At 37.9% G+C, this 19,429-nt stretch overlaps 1 long non-coding RNA gene across 12 annotated transcripts in view; it reads right to left on the bottom strand.

Annotated features, from left to right (window-relative positions):
* LOC140632342 (uncharacterized) overlaps positions 1 to 19,429 on the bottom strand; it is a 227,227-nt gene that overhangs the window by 163,718 nt on the left and 44,080 nt on the right. For 4 of the 12 annotated variants that reach the window (XR_012029864.1, XR_012029860.1, XR_012029865.1 and 1 more), the window contains exon 2: positions 16,883 to 16,991. The exons of 4 other annotated variants lie outside the window; for them this stretch is intronic. This is a non-coding gene — a long non-coding RNA (uncharacterized lncRNA). Of the gene's footprint in view, positions 1 to 16,882; positions 16,992 to 17,178; positions 17,548 to 18,647; positions 18,679 to 19,429 lie in introns of those variants that run through there. 4 more of the 12 variants (XR_012029862.1, XR_012029859.1, XR_012029866.1 and 1 more) reach the window with 3 other exon arrangements.

Here is a 19,429-nt window from a genome sequence, read left to right as displayed (position 1 = left end):
CATGAATGAGGAGACGGAGGCATAGAGTGATCACACAATAAGTAAGTAGTGGAGCCATGGTTCCAGGCAGTCTGATCCCAGAGACTGCAATGTTTAGCCACTATGAAAGATCATCTCTTTCAATTACTTTCTAGATTGTGAATCCCATAAAGTCAAGGACTTGGTCCATCTTGTTTGTTTGCGTACATCCAAAATCCTAGAACAGTGTCTGGCACATAGTACATACCTAATGAATGTTTAATTATTCAATTATATAATTAAATGATGAAAACATAAATAAATGAAATTCCCAATCTAGCTTCTTCCTTTGGTCTTCAAATTTATTGGTGACAGAAAACAGGACATTGCCAGGTGCATGAAAGATATCACCAAGGTATTTCTCTGATGTGGAGCCAGCTAATGGACAGCTAGGATGGCAATCCCTCCCCTTCTCCCCATCTTTGTGAATATTTTCTTCTTCTTTTTCTGTAATCCTGATTAGCCTTTAATGTGCAAAACCCTAACACCGTTCTTTTCCAACATTTAACTACGTGGGATGTGAAGGCAACAGAAAGGAAACAATTTTCCTCTCCACACTTACCCACAGTCTCTCAACATGAGGTCCAAAGCCCTGATGTTGGGCTTCAGCATTTCAGAAAATCCATCTCTTAGAATAGGCTCTTTGCTGCCATGCCAAGTTTATTTGCTCTTACCCAAAGTCTCCAGTTTCCACCCTGCTGCCTTCCACTTGTTTTCTGTCCAGCTCCCCTAGGTAAATCCTCTGGCTGAACTGTGTGCCTGACTTGCCTTCCTGCCTGGACACTTCCTTTATTATCTTTCTTGGTTTGTCTGAGTCAGTCCTTGAGCAGTACTGTCCCATCCAGACTCAGCTCAAGCTGCTAGAACTCCAGACCCATCCAACTCCTGGCCCCCCCTTATGAGGGCAAGAATATGGACATCTGTAAACTGGTCCACATCACCTGCCTTCCTCTTCTCCCCAACATTGCTATTCAGAGAAAGTATAGCATTAGGCTTAAGAAATCAGATTCTGGAGCCAGACCAAATCCACATCTCAGCTTAGCCACTTACTTGCTGTGACCTTGGGCAACTAATTTTTCTTCTCTGTCCTGAGTTTCTCCTTTCATAATAGTAGTAGTTCTAGCATGGTTGTAAGGATTAAACAAATATGTGTAAAGCACTGGAACAGTGCCTGACCAACATTAGGTTGTTCTGAAGTGTGAGTTATTGCTGCTATTGCTATTGTTCAGGTGAAATAAGGTATCAAGAGCATCTAAGAAGAGCCTCTGGGTCAGAAAAAGGTGTCATGAATATGAACACTAGGGGCAACTCAGTTAAAAGGAGTTCTAGCTCTCCTATTTTGCTGGGTGTGCTATGTATATAAGGACATAGAGCCTCCCTTTCTCCCTGTGATGTCAGCAGTACATTCATTCTCCTCTTCAACTCCTTAAATACTAAGGCCACTTGTTTAGATTTTTTTTTCAGTCTTTTTGTGACTCTCCCCTCGGAGTAAGAAAAAAATATTCAGGGTCCTAGGGAACTAGGCTATTAATTTTCCAAGTCATCAGTTTACCATGAAATGAGAGAGTTGAGTTTAAATTACTCAGCTCTACTGTCCTATAATGGGCTGGACTCCCTGACTTCAGCTAACTTCAGCTGAGCCACAGAAAGTTAAGCTGTCTAATCTTCACTGTTCTCACTGCCCTAAGAGCAAGGTGTGGCCCTTAATTTTTAATTGCACCGAGAACATGTTGAGGAGGCTGTGGGTGGGAAAAGACAGGAAGTTAGGACATAGAGACTGAAATGAAAAATAGGTAGAAAAAAAAATAGGTAGAGAGAGAAAATCAAAATGTACCTAAAACATTGATTCCAAGACATTCAATTTAAAATATGTGCTAGAGGGACCTCTGGGTGGCACAGTTGGTTAAGCGACTGACTCGGTTTTGGCTCAGGTCGTGATCTCAGGGTTGTGAGATTGAGCCCCACGTTGGGGTCTGTACTCAGTACTGAGTCTGCTTGAGTTTCTGTCTACCTGTGCCCCTTCCCACCATGCACTCTCTCAAATAAATAAATTTTTAAAGTAAACAAATAAAATAAATAAAAATTTTTAAATGTGGAGATTTGGCATTTACAAAATAGATCCTATTACAGCAAAAGATTGAAAACAACTTACATGTGCATCCACCAAAGTAGGTTAAACAAATTATAGTAGTATTGCAAAATGAAATGCTATGTAGTCTTTAAAAATAATTAGGTAAGCTCTATGCTTAATAAGTCTTCTTAAGGAAAGATGTCCAAGGCATATTGTTATGTGAAAAAAGCAAGATCAGACCACAAATATGATTCTCTCTGTCTTATACACACACATACACACATACTCATACATGCATAAAATATTTATGAACAAATACATGAGAACCAGCTACAGTGGCTGCCTCCTAAGAGAAAATAAGACAGAAAGAAAAGAAGACTTACTTTTTATGATATCCTTCCAAGTATTTTGCATTTTGAACCATGTTACTATCTGTTAAAGTAAATAAGCCAACCCAATACTGTACATCAATTTTTCCTCAATAAAAAAATTAAGTAAATAAATATGAAAGAAAAATTTGAATGTATCATAATTCCCACAGTGGAGACAATGGCAAATTATAATATTTGAGAACACAAAGCATATTATATAGTATATGCATTTAACTTATATAGAATAAGCAAATGCTATTCCGCTGATTTAAATTAAAGCAAAAAAGCTCCATTACTATAATACCTGGGAAATTCTTCAAAATGATACAGGTGGAGGGGAAATAAATGAATGAGCAATTGTTGAAGCTGACGGCAGGTACACAAGGTCCCTTATACTTTCACAGAGTACTCAGGGCTTCTGTCTCCTCCCTTAAGTGACTGAAATTTTCCATAATAAAAAGCATTTTTAAATTACTTCATTAAGACTCTATAAATAAGTAGGCAGGCTTTTTATAGGACCCTCAGGTAGACCAAATTGATTTCAGGATGTGAAGTCTGTAAGCACAGACCTCGTAAAGGGGGAAGAAAGCATTTCGTCAGTATTTAGTGCAAGGAGCACTGGCTTGGGGGGCAGCATGAGGCTCAAATCAGGCTGAGAGGAAAGGCCTTGCTGAGGCAGAAGCTGAAGGCATGTGTTACCCCAGAAATAATGCGTACATTGACATTTATTTTATTAAGACCTTATTTTTTAGAGCAGCTCTAGAATAACAGCAAAATTGAGAGGAAGGTACAGACTTTTCCCACATGCTCCCTGCCCCTATAGATGCACAGCCTCCTTCATTATCAACATCCCCCAACCAGAGTGGTACATGCATTATAATCAATGAATCTACATTCACACGTCATAATCTCCTTCAGTCCATAGTTCACATTAGTAAGGTTCATTCCTGGTATCACATATTCTATGGGTTTGGACAAATGCATAATGACATATATCCATCATTGCAGTATCACATAGAGTAATTTCACTGCCCTAAAAATCCTCTGTGCTCTGCTTCTTCATCTCCCCTCCAACCCCTAGGAACCACTGATCTCTTTGCTGTCTCCATAACTTTGCCTTTTCCAGAATGTCATACAGTTGGAACTATATGGTATGTAACTGACATCATTTTAAGTGTGGCATAAGTGACTTCTTTTCGATCTTTCTAAACCAGGATCACCATTCCGGTAAGGTTTTCAGGTCAAAAATATCAAATAATCCTTCCTTTTAATAGGTTACTTCTCAGAGTATCCATGTTTATATCTGTAGTCTGCCTGCATTCAAGAGTAAGCTAAAACTATAGAATGATTTTGAGGCACCTGTATAGCTCAGTCAATGAAGCATTCAACTTCTAATTTTGGCTCAGGTCATGATCTCAGGGTTGTAAGATAAAGCCCCTCATCAGGCTCCAGGCTGGGTGTGAAGCCTGCTTAAGATTCTCTCTCTCTCCTTTTCCCTCTTCCCCCCCTCCCTAAAAAAAATAAGAAAATTAATTTTTTAAAGATTTTTATTTATCCATTCATGACAGACACACAGAGAGGCAGAGACGCACACAGAGGAAGAAGCAGGCTTCCTGTGGGGAGCCCGACGTGGGACTCGATCTGGGGAATCTGGGATCATGCCTTGAGCCAAAGGCAGACACTCAACTGCTGAGCCACTCGGGCATCCCAAGAAAATTTTTTTTAAAAAATTCAAAACAGTAGAATGACTTTCTATTTATCTCAATATTTTTATACTTCAAATAAATTCAAATATTCTAATTTTAAAGGAATTTGACAATTCAAGGACTATGACATAAAACTGCTCTTCCTCTTTTAAACTCAAGTTGCTCAAGACTTCCACAGATGCATTTCTCACATCAACCTCCCTCAATTTCTCATTATGTTGCTAAGGAATTCCTGAGAGACCAAGATGTACCACGTGAGCCCCTAGAGGGTTTATGCGCCACTAGATACTTCCAAGAGCCAGCACCCCTTGTCAGCAAATTTGAAGCAGCAAAGGTGAGTGTCTCAGAGGCTGCTGTTAAGCTTTTAAAATTCTCCTCCGTTTATTGCTATCTAAATGGTGGTTCTTTGAATTTTCCTTTAGAAAAGCACCATTTTTGAGAAAGAACCTAAGGACTGTTTTCCTCAGGGAAAAACTAGGTGTGCTACACCATTCCATTCACTTAAAAAAGTCAGAATTGGGCACAGGTCCAAGTAGAATGAAGAAGTTTGTTAAAATGTGTTTGAGATGCTTTGTTCCCAGGATGCTTCCTTCTTTCCCTGAAATTGCCTCCCCTTTTATATGTGTTTCAAGAAAGGGCTTCTGTTACTACATACTTAATTACTTTGAAACTTTGAGTAACTGAATATCAATCACTTCATCAATAAAAATGTGGATAAAAGACCTACCTCACTGACTTAATGTAAGTCTTGAAAATGAAATTGAAAAATCTTATGCAATTATCATGTTACATGCTGATACAAGCTGGTTTCATGCTGCTTAGACGAGAGGCTGTCTTTGCCTTTCCCACCTCCCAAACAGCCCAGCCCAGACTGGTTTCCAGCTCCACCATTCTTCTGAAACGAGTCAGGCCAAGATCGCTAATGACCTTCCTGCTACAAAGATCTATTGGACATTTTCAGTCCTCTTCTCTTTAGATACCTGGAAATTGAAGCAATAATTGATTGCTTTCTTGAAACACTCTTTCCTAAACATAGGCTTTGCTCTTCCACTCTCTTAGTATGTTACAACTTTCTGGTAACTCCTCAGCCTTCTTTGTAATTCCTCAGCCTTCTTCGTTAGCTCATTCTTTTTTCTTTAAGATTTTAAGATTTTATTTATTTATTTATTCATGAGAGACACAGAGAAAGAGGCAGAGACATAGGCAGAGACTCAATCCCAGGACCCCAGGATCACGACCTGAGCCACAGGCATTTGCTCAGCCATTGAGACACCCAGGTGCCCCTCATTCTGTCTGTTAATTTAAATGTTTTCTAAATTTCTCAAAGGTTTTAGTTAAGTAAGAAATTAGCAGAGATATAGGGTTCATTTTTGTTGTTATTATTACCTCATACATGTAGAGGAAGAACACACTCCCCTCTACCTTCATAGAGAAAATTCAGAAGTATTTACACTTGTTGAAAAACAAAGATATCAATTTAAATATTATTTCCAGGGCAATGCATTATTTTTTTAAAAACAATGAGATATACAGACATTTTAGAGGTTAAAGGTTATCTTCACAGAATCTGTCAATATATGATGTCCCAGTGCCTTATAGATGCCATTGTTAAAAATATTCACTGCAAAGACAATTTTATGATGCAAAGCAGAACCTGCTTTTCTGCCAGCTACAAAAGAAGGTAGAATTTTTTTTTTCCTTGTGGCCTAAGATTTCTTGCACCAGCAATTAGAGGAGGCTACAGTTTGAAGGCTAATACTAGAATTCGACTAGTTAACTCAGTAAAAGAACCCACGACTGAAGGTTCTTAGGCTGGGTAGGACGGGGTATAATAGGATTTTAACAAGTGTGAACACATAATGTTTTGCATTTCTAAATATTTAAGGGCCTCTGTATTCATTTCTAGGCCCCTACTACTGTTCTTTTTCTCTATATGCCTTACTGCATGATTATATCTATTCATGTGGCCTTAATTAACTTCTCTTTGCAAGGGACCCCCAGAATATATCTCTCACTTGGCTACTCTTCTGAGCTCCTGAGAGGTATTTTATGATCACTTGCTTGGAATCTCCAATTAGAAGTTTCACAAGCACCTCAAAATGAATATATCCAAAACAGAACTCTTGATTTTTGGTCCCTATAGACTTTCTGTCCCTCTAGTCATTGACATCTAACTAAATGGCACCATCCTACAACTACCAGTTTTCCAAACCAGAAATCTAAGAATCATTCTTGATTCTCCTCTTTTCTTCACACTTCACATTTATCCACTCATCATCAAGTTCTATCCTATATCTAACCTGTGTCTTGGTTCCACCAGCTTTTCTACAGCTCCATGGCCATCACCAAGTCCAGGTCATGATGGTCTCCTGCCTGTGCCACTGTAACCGATCTCATACTTTCATTCTTGCCTCAAGCCAATCCATTCTCCCTACAACCATCAGCATGATCCTTTTAAAACCATAAATAAGAGCATTTAAGCCCCTTGCTGAAATATTTTTATGGTTTTCCCTTCCATTTGCAAAATCATCTAACCTCTTTAATGTGTCCCCAAGAACCTACATGCTCTGGTGGCTGCCTCTTTATTCTTTCTAACCTCATTCCATCCTTTTCTCCTTCTCACTGACAACACTATAATCACACTAGCTTTCTTCAATTCCTCTAACACACCAAGTTCTTTCCCACATCAGAACCTGTAAACACACTAGCCCCTGGAGCATCCTTCTTCTCACCTTTAAACAACTGCCACCATTTCAACCCTCCGCTTGACTATCATCTCTTCAGAGAGGCTTCCTGAAGCATCACCTTTAAGAAGAATCTCCCTGTTAACCTCCCTTCATGTCTCTCTGTTGTCTTTCCTCGTGACATTTATCTTAAATTTTGCTATGCATTTCCTTATTTACTTATTTGTCATTGTCTGACTTATCCATAAGACTTAACTGTGTGATCATAACTAGTTCATTCTTCATAACACATCAGCCAAAAACCCCAGTACTAGGCCTAGATTCCATAATGTGGTCATAAAAATCCTGTTCACAAATGAATTTACAAATTTTAGGATTGTGCAAAACAGAAAATACTTGTAAATATTTTCTCTAGTTCCTCAATGGTAAAAAGAGAAAAATCTTCAACTATTTTTGTGATCATAGTAATTCTTTGATATGATGGGAAAAGCGAAGAGTGAGGGCTGTCCTGTGCATTGTAGCCTGTTAAGCATTATTTCTGACAGTAGCATTGCCCTCCCTCTCCTCCAACATCCAAAAATGTCTCCAGATATTGCCAAATGTTCACTAGAGGGCAAAGTCATACCTGAATGCAAAATTGCTGACCTACATAATAAATACTTAATATACCAATTTATCCGCCCTTCCAAAAAAAATAAATTAGGAAGTTAATTCACCAAGAGCATTATTTTAAGGTTCGAAGTGGCATATAATTAGGAGTAGAAAGGAGAGCAAATATAGCAAACAGACCTCCAATTAATACTAAAGTAGACTTTTGGGTTGTAAACACCTTGTTGATCTGCTTTCCTGGGTATGAATATATTCACTTTAAAAGATAACAGTAATTATATTCCCATCAAAGCTAACATTAATTAATGTCAATAAACTGGAAAGACAGTTACACTAAGTTTACAAAAATTCTTTGAGGCATGGAATTATTTTTCCCAGTTTTCAGAAAGCTTTATATAAAATGCTTGGTTTCTAACTATATTGGTATATCAGTAAGGCTTTTAGACAAATTAATTTTAAGTAATGGATTTATATGTCATAGTTAGCTCTTCCAGTAAAATTTCAGAATTACATAAACATTCTAGATTTTAGTTGGTCTTTAATAATTCATACAATGTGCATCCCTCTCTGACTGCAATGGGTGTTTCATTCTGAATATGAATAATTTTCTCATATTTCATGCATCAGCTTGTCTTATTTCTTAATCAAATTCATTTGTCTTCTGGACCAGGTGTAGCTTTGGGCTGTCCTAGAGGTAAACCCAAAGTTATGTTTAGAAAATACCAAAGCATTATCATTAAACTCACATAAGCAGAAGATGGAAAACCTACCCAAGACAAAATAATACCTATCTATTATAAATTAGTCTTTGCTATGAGGCTGGTTCTGTACTAAATCCTTCAAAGACTTACATCACTTATGTTTTATAACAGTCCTTTGCGATGCAGGGGACTATTACATCCATACCACTACAATGGAGTAAACAAATAAAGTAACTCACCTAAGCCATTATATAAAGTCAAGAGTGGAAACCTAGATTTTGCTGACTCCAAAAACCAAATTATTAACAACCACATTATATCTACTGCTTGGTGGGGCTGAGATCAAGCCATATTACACATCTCCGATGGCCATTCCAGTCATGATACCTGGTCACTGATTTTTCTTAAAAAACATGTGAGATTTAAGAGAAGCCTCATCTTTCATCCTAAAGGAGCCATAAACTAGAGGTGATCTGAGTCATGTATATTGGGTTCCATATCTGTCCATATATCTTGGACTGAGTAAGACAAGACATCTAGGAAGTTGAGAAAGAATGCCATCAACTCTTACTGGTCCTCCCAGAATTCAACCTTTAGTTTTTAGCCATGTGGGCTAGGGTAATCACTCATCTTGACATGCCCAGGACCATCTTCTTTTAGCAGTGAAAGTCCTGTATCTGGGAAATGCTATCTATGGATGTGTTCCTTCTCTCTACCTTCTACCAAATCTCTCTGATGCCAGCTGCCCTTCTGCATCTCCAGATGTGGCTTTTTGTTCATTTATTTTTAAGATTTTATTTATTTATTTGACAGAGAGAGAGTGATAGAGCCCAGCAGGTGGAGAGAGAGAAGCAGACTCCCCACTGAGCAGGGAGCTCAATGCAGGGCTTGATCCCAGGACCCTGGGATCATGGCCTGAGCTGAAGACATTTAACCCACTGAGCCACCCAGGTGCCCCTTTTTGTTCATTTGTTGAGGAAACATTCTGACTTTACTATGTGACCAGCATTATACTAGCTGCAAAGGATAGCAAGGCAAAAAAAAAAAAAAAAAAAAAATCAAATATCCCTACAGGCATCATCTCTCTGCTGTATTATCCTTTCAAACTGATATCCACCATTTTAAACACAAGACAGGACTAAGACCCACCACCTGCCATCATACTCTATAAATACTAGGTCCCATCTGCCCACCTCTTCTTCCTCAGCTAGTTGCTCTAGCAACTGCCTTGTGTCCGACTGCCATGTATACAAAGGCTACTCTATTCACCCACTGATTAAACTCCTCATCCCATACCGACAAAGGTTTCAGTACTCTCTTCTGGATATAAATCTATCACTTCTTACTTTTTGTGACACGTTTCAGAGGACTTTAGGGAACATGATCATTTTCTTTACAGTGTTGATGATCTTCAACCTTCAATTATTCTGAGAAAAACTGGATTAAGTTATTTATCAAAAACTGGTATAGACATTTCTTATGAAAGAAAGCAGGAATGATTGAAAAGAAAAAACAAAAGGAAATAGATTACAAAAAGAAGACTACCTTGCTAAGAAGGGAGCAAGAAGTGACTAAAAGCAAATGAAATGCCTCAGGAGAACTGATGAGTTAATGGTGTGTTTTCTCAAAATCTAGACCATAGATCCTCAAGTGAAACACCAGGAGAAAAAAAATGGGTATCAGAGGATCTCCCTTTTAAAAGATGATTGCAATTTCTAGAAATCACAATACTGGTACCCAAAAGCAGAGCCAGCAACATTCACATTATTCTGCTTATAAGCAAAATAAAAAGCAGGAAGTTTAAGGATGTCAAATGACAGCATCTTCTTGTGTTAATGCAATTAGTGGTGGTGGTGATAGTATCTTCAAAACAGACATTTAAATCCAAGCAGGAAGAATTCTAGTAAGAAAAAAATCACAGCCCCAAAATAAGCCACCCAAAGAGAAGAGTAAGTCCATCACATTCCATGGTACATTATAAAATCATGCTCCTTCAATCTTTCCTTCTCTTTTAGAATAAAGAAAAAGTTGAGGAGAGATGGGTTTGGTTACACATTTATCTGTACTGCTGAATTATTACTGCCCTGTCTCTAGACAGCATTTAGAGCTGGCCTTTATTTATGCATAACTTTCATGCGGATTCATCTCTTCCAATTCAAAGAGGAGAGTAAGGGTTTAGTATGAGCAATTAGACCCATCTTGTCTCTCAGCCTCTGGAAATGATCATATCTACAGAACTCTATATTAATGTATAAAGTCTCCTATTATTCCCATAACAAAGTACTATGAATTGAATAGCCTAAAATAACACAAATTTATCTCTTAAAATTTGAAGATCAGAAGTCAAAATGAGTTTTGAGGGATGAACATTAAGGTGTTGGAAAGGCTAGTTCCTCCCTAGAGTTTTCAGGGGAGAATGTGTTCTCAGCCTCTTCAGATTCTAGAGGCTGCAACATTCTTGGCTCCTGTCAGCATTACTCCAGTACCTGCTCCATCATCACACAGCCTTTCTCCACCTTTGACCTTGCCGCCCTCTTCCAAGGATGATTGTGATTACCTTTAGTGTCCACAGGGTAATATAGGGTAATCTTACCACCTCAAGACCCTTAACTCAATCACACCTCCAAAGTTTCCTGGCAACATTTTAATCTTCATGTGCTCTAGGGACGAGAATGTAGACATCTTTGAAAGATCCCAATTCAGCCTACCACAATAAGGAAAATGGAATTCCCACTGGACACTTAGAAAGAGGAGCAAAATTTTAAATAAGAATTTAAGAATAATCATATGAACAGTTACAGAACCCTAGATAGCTTTCCAGATGGAGTGGAGCATGTATGGATGAAAAACAGACATGCACTGTCATTTGTAGGAAGGCTAATTTACAACATGGTACAATTAGGCCAGATCCAGGAAAACTGGACCTGGAATTTAAAAAAATAAGGTGTAGCCCTAGTTTCACCACTTGCCAGCTCTGTGAGACCTCATATTAATTACTCCACATCTCTAAACCTGCTATATTCTCTGTACAGCAAGGACACTTAGCCTCTTCATAGTGCTATTGTAAGTATAAAATATAATCCATGCAAAACATAAGCTCAATACATGGAATTTAGTAAGTAATCTATAAATTTTAACTATTCATATGATATTAATGATAGTAATAATTTCAATCATTAAACTTGTGAAATAATTGACTATATTAGTCAGGAAGATTTGGGATTTCCTGGGGTTGTTCTGTTTTTTTTTAAGTCAGACTAGAAAATTGTTTTTCTCAGAGACTGCCATAATTTTTAGAATCAGAAGGGTTCATTTTTGCCTGAGGCCTACCTCTAGCAAACAAGAAGAAATTATTGATCTCCAACTGGTTATGCAACCCTATACCCTTCATAGCAGAGATTAAAAAGACTAAGATGTCTTCTCTGTCCACAAGAGCCTTACACTATAGTTAATGTTGACAAGACTAACTTATTTAAAACACAGCAAAATAAGAGACAATATCAAGTTGAGTCTAAATTATACAGAATGAATTATAAATACAACAGTCCAGGAGAAAAACAGATTAGTATGGAATATAGTAGTTATGCCAGACAACAGGCATAAACTAGAACTTGAAGGATAAGTAATATTTGGATAGCGATGAAGAGGGCATTGTGAGACATGGAAAATTGAATGAGCAGAGAGGCAAAGGCCAGAGGTCAAAGAGAGAGCAATCACTGTGGCCTGCTGCCAAACCTATGAAGGTTAAAGACTAATGTAAGGAAGCAGGTTCTGGAAGAAAAAAAATGTGGCAGGGGTTAAGAGTAGGGAGTTAGGAGTCACAAAGTTTGAGTTTGGATGATGTCTTCATGCTAGCTTTGTGACATTAGACAAGTCCTTTGATTTCTTTGATCCTCAGTTTTCTTGCCTATAAAATATGGTTGATAATATCTATTTCATTGTACTGCCGCAAGATTAGAGAAGACAATAAATGTAAAACATTTAGCACAATGCCTGGTATATATTGATAATATAACAAATGCCATTTCTAGTAATAGTTGTACCAGTAATAATAGTAGTAGACTAATCATGCTTAATTGGAGAATCACAGACACTCAAACAGAATAGGCTGTAGAGATTATTTTTATCCAGGCCCCTCATTTAACAGGGAAGATAACTCAAGTCTGGAGACATAAAAGGATTTGCTTAATCTTCCATTGGATGACTCAGAATCCACTGTTCTGTCCACTTCACTTGTCAGATTCATAATTTCTACTTCCAAAATAACTAGTTGTTGGTGCTCTTAAATATGCTATATTACTGCTACCTTGATATGATATGAGAAAGCCAAATTCTACAAATAGAAGTTTTCAACCCTACAATAACCACTCCACCAAGACTAGAAGCTGAACAAGGCCACTATGGACTCAAACTCATTGGCCTGGTCTTCCTCCAGGTCAGCCTCTTACCCATCTTTCAGCTAGAAAAATTCTACTTTGGTCTCTTGAAGTTTAAACTAAATCCATTAAAAATCTCTTGTACATATTTGAGGGTTTTTTTAATGCTCTGGAATTTCTCATCCCTGGAAATAAATGTAAAAATAATTTCACAAAACACTTGGTGTGATTCCTAATAAAAACATTCTGAAACACAAATTCTTTAAGGAGTTGGTGCAGTAAAGGATCAACAAATCATGTTCTTATACTGTCCCCTTCTGGTAGATGGCTGGAAGAGACAGCCTTGCATGGTTTAAGAAACTAGTTCAATTTCATTTCAAATAAAATCTCTCTTTTGTAGTCTCCTTGCCCCAGCCCTGTTAACAGGCAGCTGTAGGTAATTTCCTTGCTAGAAATAGTTATCCTGGATGAGTAACTCATTAATGTTGAAATGAAGACAGATTTGGTGCAGTAAGTAGGAAAAAAATTTACTCAGCTGTCTGCATCAGGCAGGAGCACTAATGCTGGGAAGAAACAGAACCTGTTTCTTGATTTCTGAGAATGGATGGTGGGAAATTTCCTCAGATGCTGAGGTTAGCTAAATCATAGAAGGATTCCATTAAACATAAGGTAAGCAGCAGGAATAGGGACTTTGTCTATCCAGTTCCCTGCCATATCCCCATTACCTAGCCCAACATCTAGTACACAGTGCTTGAGGAGTAGTTGTTGAATAAATGAAAGAATGAATAGATGAATAAATGAAGTAAACTAAATACTTCTGGATACCATGCACTCTGACTTCTCTTTCTCCCTCTCTATACTTTAGGTGCAAACTACCTAGCAAAGGCCCATTTTAACATTGGGGTATTACCTTGGTTCCCTAGGTTTCTGCCATGGTACCATGACCATGTAATTGCACAATCTCTTTTAAAAATCTTATTGGTGAGCCCTTGACAAACTGAGGGTGTGAGTCAACAAGGGTGGGAAGTAAATATTCTTAGCAACCAGGCTTTGTAATGCTTGGATTAGTAACAAGGTAATGGATAAAGGATACAGCCCACTGGAATCCTTAGAGGTAAGCTGTGTGAGGAACCACTTAACAAGTTGCCAACACAAAGCAAGAAAAGTCAAAAAGGCAATGCAAGACACAATGAGTGTCTTTTTCACAGTGAAAAAGCGAAAAGGAAACATATTCTGGATAGGAGGAAAAGATAACAAAATGGCACCTGAAGATGTGATTACTCATCAAAACAAAACACATCCATGAGTCTTATCAATAGAGTGGAACTCTGGGAGATACTTTTCCCTTCTCTCTTCTCTTTTTTTTTCTGTATCTCACCATCTTTTACCTACCAAACACTGCCTGAACTTATATTGTAACCAACTATCTTGAATCCGCTTCCCTAAAGATCTTTTCATTTCTGTTTTTTTTAAGCAAAGGCCCTTTTAACCTTTCTACATTGGTGGATACCAAGCTGGTATCCATGGCTCTATATATTCCTAAACGAAGACAAGCAATTCTCCGTGTATTTGTTTTTTGATTATGATTTTGCACGTAAGACAATAGAGGGAGCATATGTGGAATCGCAAAAGGTGCTGGGACATAAAAATATCTGAACCAGAAGTTTGCAGTTTAATAAGAATTGTACCAAGAGGTACTGAGTATGTGGTTTTAGAAAAGGAGCAATTCTATGGATCATAGCCTCATTCTTAGTACTTAGAGATTGAGGACTGGCTTACAATTTATTCTGAAACACAGAGCTATTAGCCCCAATTCCTCCCTCCTTCCTAGCCCCAATATACCTGATCATGCATCTCCAAGAGAAAGTGACATTCCCCACCCCCACCCCCACCCCACGGTTAGAGGGAGAACTGCACTGTCATTGGGGCTTATATTTGCCTGACCTTTTGCATACTCACATTAGGCAATGATGACTATTTCTGGACTGCAAAATACTAACTGAAGAACAGATAGATTATATAGTGTGCCTTCTAAGTGGCATGTTGCTATGGTTTCTCACTGAAAAACAGAATTCTCACCATTAGGTCATCCAAAATCTGCAGGATTGAACCAAAATGTTTCTGCAAAGTAATGGACTGTCCTTTGAACACAATTCCATCTATACGATCAAATCCAGTCTCAAATTATCAGGAAACATGGTATGTTTGTGAAAGAACATATTTATTGAATGCAGTAAGATTTGCAGGACATTTAGACTAACACTAAGGCACTGACCTCTGTTAATAAGGGACCTTTCCAGTATTTATTATCTATGTCCTTTATGCCAAAAAGTTTTTGAAGCTGAACCACCTGGGCATGCCAATGGTAGCACAGCACTCCTGTGCTTATAACCTTCCAAAAGCTTCCCACTGCTCTTAAGATCAAATCCAAATCCTTTCTCATGGCCTGCTATTCCCTGTATGGTCAAACCCCCTCACCTCACTTCACCCCACCCTTCCCCCCCAATTCACAATCTGCTACATGACCTTCTTTTACTTCATTCAAAGCTTCCTGTAAAACATCAGTTTTTCCTTGCAGTAGGGTCTTTGTACATACTATTTTTTTTTTTTTTTTTGCTTTGAATGCCCTTCAATTCCTGATCTACCTGAACTCTTACAAATCTTCCAGGTCTCATATTAAATACCACATTCTGGGGCACCTGGATGGCTCAGTCAGTTAAGCATCCAACCCTTGATTTCAGCTCAGATCATGATCTTAGGGTCATGAGATAAAGGCCCATGCTTAAGATTCTCTCTTTTGCCCCCTCCCACCTCAAAAAAACAAATAAACAAACAAACTATATTCTGGGATACCTATCACCCCAATCTACATTAAGTTGTCATTTATACCCTCATCTGACAGAACTCTGAACTTTCATTTCAGAGCGTGCATCAATATCTGAAATTAGCTGTATATTCCTGATATATATATATATATATATATCCTCTATTAAAATAAAGCCTTGAAGTCATGGGTAATGACTTTTGGTCTGCTATATTCCCAGAACCTACTATAAAACTTAGTAGTAGGTATTCAATTGTGAATGAATGAATCAGCCCACTGACTTCAATCCCATTACTTAGTAACTAAGAGGGACTGGATATCTATTTACCCACTTATCCACTGAGCAAGTATTAAAACTGAGGAAAATTCAATTAGATCTTGTCCTCAGCTACCTTATAAATATAATATGGGGAAATATGCCAGTAAAAACAAAGAGCTGTGTACAAATGAAACAGTAACTTGCATGGAAAATTTTTTTCTTATCTCTGGGAACCTACCTATGATCATGGGTAATTAACGCCTACACATTGCAGAGTTGTGCTAGACACATCTCTGAAGAGCTTGCTAAAAGGTAACCAGTCTACTAGTAACTCTTATCATCACAAAATTCCAACTAGTATAAAAGAAACACAGAGATTCAGTAAGGAAGAGAGAGTACATGTGGGGTATTTGTGTGACTAGAGTGCTATGACATTTATCCCCTCTTTTTTCAAACCACATGAAGGGTCAGCAAGAGAATCCTTTAGGGAAATTGGAGAACACACATCCAGGTTTGTGGGAGGGGAGGCAAGAGCTTACACAGAAAGATAGCTGAGCCAGAAACATCCCAAAATGACTCCTGCCTCAAGACAAAGAGAACATCAGGAATGCATTGCCAATGGGCAGGAGCTAAGGGGATATCAACAGCCTAAGAGGGCTGCTCTTGTTCTTCACAGAGTATCAGAAAGGCCCTTATCTGTGCCCCACAATAGGAAGAGCCAGAAGGTTACCCTTGTCGTGAAAGAAAGCACCAGTAATTAAATTGACCAGCATCAGGGATGCCTGGGCAGCTCAGAGATTGAGCATCTGCCTTCAGCTCAGGGCGTAATCCTGGAGTTCTGGGATCAAGTCTTGCATCGGGCTCCCTGCAGGGAGCCTGCTTCTCCGTCTATGTCTCTGTCTTCTGTCTGTGTCTCTCATGAATAAATAAATAAAATCTTTTAAAAAATTGACCAGCATCAGACAAGTAATATTTTGCCCTTTCTCTGTAAATTTGGTGTGCATGTGCATACACACACACACTCTATGCTCAACCCTGGAAGAGCCAGAAAGAAGCAGCAGAGTGAATGGAAGGATCAGATGGAGAAGCAGAAGCAAACAATGAACCACATTGCCTTTCCCACTGGCAGACTGGGGAATCAAGGGTCGGGCCTGGCAGAGAGGAGGACGGATAGAGAGAAACCTTGAATTGGATGAGAGATTAAAGTTCTGATTTAGGTTGTACTAAAATTCACAATTCCTGATCATGAGACTGTTCAAATACCTAAAAGTATGTGACATCTGCTGAAGATATCTTCTGAGTTGGAGAAGGCGATCCAGAGTCTAGCTGAAGGCAGTGTTTGGAAAATAATAATGCTGATTGCTGATTCTACCTTCTCAAGTCCAATTAACCAACCATATAAAACAGAAAATTATAAGTTCAATTTGAAGAGTAAAAATAAAGTACAATAGGCTATCTAAGTTGATGTAATCAACTAAAACCCTTCTCTGCTTAGGAAATTACTTAACCTAACAACCAATGTTGTAGAAATATTAGAAATAATAGTATCATACTTGTACCTATTACATATGTAAAATGTATTCATATTTTTCTCTTCCTTTGGCAGAAATTATTCACGAAAAAGATAAATTTCTCATCAAGTCCCAGGAAAATTGTGCATCCTGCAATTGTGAATAATTCAATAATTTTTGTGAATGTAAAATGACAGTATATTACATCTGAATATGTTGTCCTATGCAAAGAACTTCAATGACAAATGTCTCAACTCAATCATAACCACCCTAGATAATTGGTAGAGAAAATGTTACAGGCCTCCTGTTTTACAAGCAAGGAATGTGAGACCAAAACAGGGGTCTGCAATTTATGATTCACTACCTATTTTTGTATGGTCCATGAACTAAAAATGGTTTTCACATTTTTAATTTATTGAAAAAAATCCAAAGACAAATAATATCTCATGACACATGAAAATTATATGTAATTCAAACTTCATGATTTACAAAGTTTTATTGAAACGTAACCTATGTTGTTCATTTACATATTGTTTATAGCTGCTTCCATACTGCAATAACAGAAATGAGTAATAGTGACAAAGATTATAGCTGGCAAAGCCTAAAATATTTACTATTTTTCCATTAGGAAAATATTTCCTGGGGCACCTGGGAGGCTCAGTAGTTGGGTGCCTGCCTTTGGCTCAGGTCACAATCCCGGGATCTGGGATCAAGTCCCACTCACATTTGGCTTTCTGCAAGAAGCCTGCTTTTGCTTCTCCCTCAGCCTATGTCTCTATTTACCTCTGTGGCTCTCTCAGTCTGTGTCTCTCATGAATAAATAAATAAATCTAAAAAAAAAAAAAAAAAGAAAAGAATATTTCCTGATCCCTGCTCTAAAAGGTCAAATGATAGCTAATTTTACATGCTTAGTTAGCTGCAAAATCATCATAAAACCACTGACTCAGGACATAAATCATTTCACCAAATTTCCTATCTATATATATTGGTAGTATTTATGTGTTTTTATTTCCCCCTTCTACTGGGCCACCAAATTTTCTTCTGGAAAACAAAAGTTCATAAAACTCAAAAAACCTTTGTTTAGAATGCCCTTCCCCCCATATTTGGCCTGATTTACCTCTTACAAATCCTCTAGGTCTCAAATTAAGTACCACATCCTGAGATACTGATCACCTTAATCCAAAGGGAGTTTCCTTTTATACCCTCTGACAGGACTTTGCCCTTTCTCTTCATCGTATTAATCAAGAGTGCTATGAACTGGGCAGAACTTTAACAATCATACAATCCAGAAGTCAGCAAACTTTCTGCAAAGGGCCAAATATTAAATACTTTAGGCTTTTCAAGGCCATACAATCTCTGCAGCAACTATTCAAGACTGCCACTGTAGCACAAAAGTAGCTATAGACAATGCCTAAGTGAAGGAGCATTACTGTGCTCCAATAAAACTTTATTAACAACAGGCAGCTAGCTAGATTGCAGGTGAGTCGCAGTTTGCCAACCCCTGATATAGCTCTTACCTTCATCTAGTTTCACTGGGTTCTCCATGCCCTGGAATTTATTGCAGAACCTGATTATTGCACTTGATAAATTTTTGAGGAATAAATGAACAAAGCAAGAAAGAAAGAAGAAAGAGAAGAATATGGGGACAAGGAATACAATACAAGGAAATGTACTCAATCATTTTTTGGAAATTGTTCAAAATACACTTAGGGAAACAAGCTACACACAAGTGAAAATATCTCATGGTACAAAGCCATGTACCCAGAATGGCCCAGATACTGTGGGCTTCTGAACTCATTAGGAGACATCATAGGTAAGATAGGATTTGACTGAATATTGAAATTTATTGCTTGTTTGGGTTTTTTTTGGGGGAGAGGGGCATTAATTACATTTGTACAAAGAGGATCACATATGCATAAAAACTCACTTTTTTTATTTAATTCCAGTTTAACATACAGTGTTCTTCTATTAGATTCAGGTGTACAATATAGTGATTCAACAATTCAAAAATTACTCAGTGCTTATCATGATTAAGTATAGTCTTTAATCCCCTTCACCTATTTCACCCATCTATCACCCACCTCCTTGTAACCCTCAGTTTGTTTCTATAGTTAAAAGAGTCTATTTTTTGGTTTGCCTCTTTTTTTCTTTGTTCAAAAACTATTTTTAAAATACAACATAAATCTTCTTGTAGAATAAGAAACCCTTGAGAGGCACCTGGGTAGCTCAGTCAGTTAAGTATCCAATTCCTGATTTTGACTCAGGTCATGATCTCAGGGTTGTGAGATAGAGCCTGGTA

The sequence above is a fragment of the Canis lupus genome, chromosome 4 (assembly GCF_048164855.1).
Source record: "Canis lupus baileyi chromosome 4, mCanLup2.hap1, whole genome shotgun sequence".
Lineage (NCBI taxonomy): Eukaryota > Metazoa > Chordata > Mammalia > Carnivora > Canidae > Canis > Canis lupus.
Note: the sequence above shows the minus strand (reverse complement) of the source record. Positions and strands in the feature narration are given on the sequence as shown.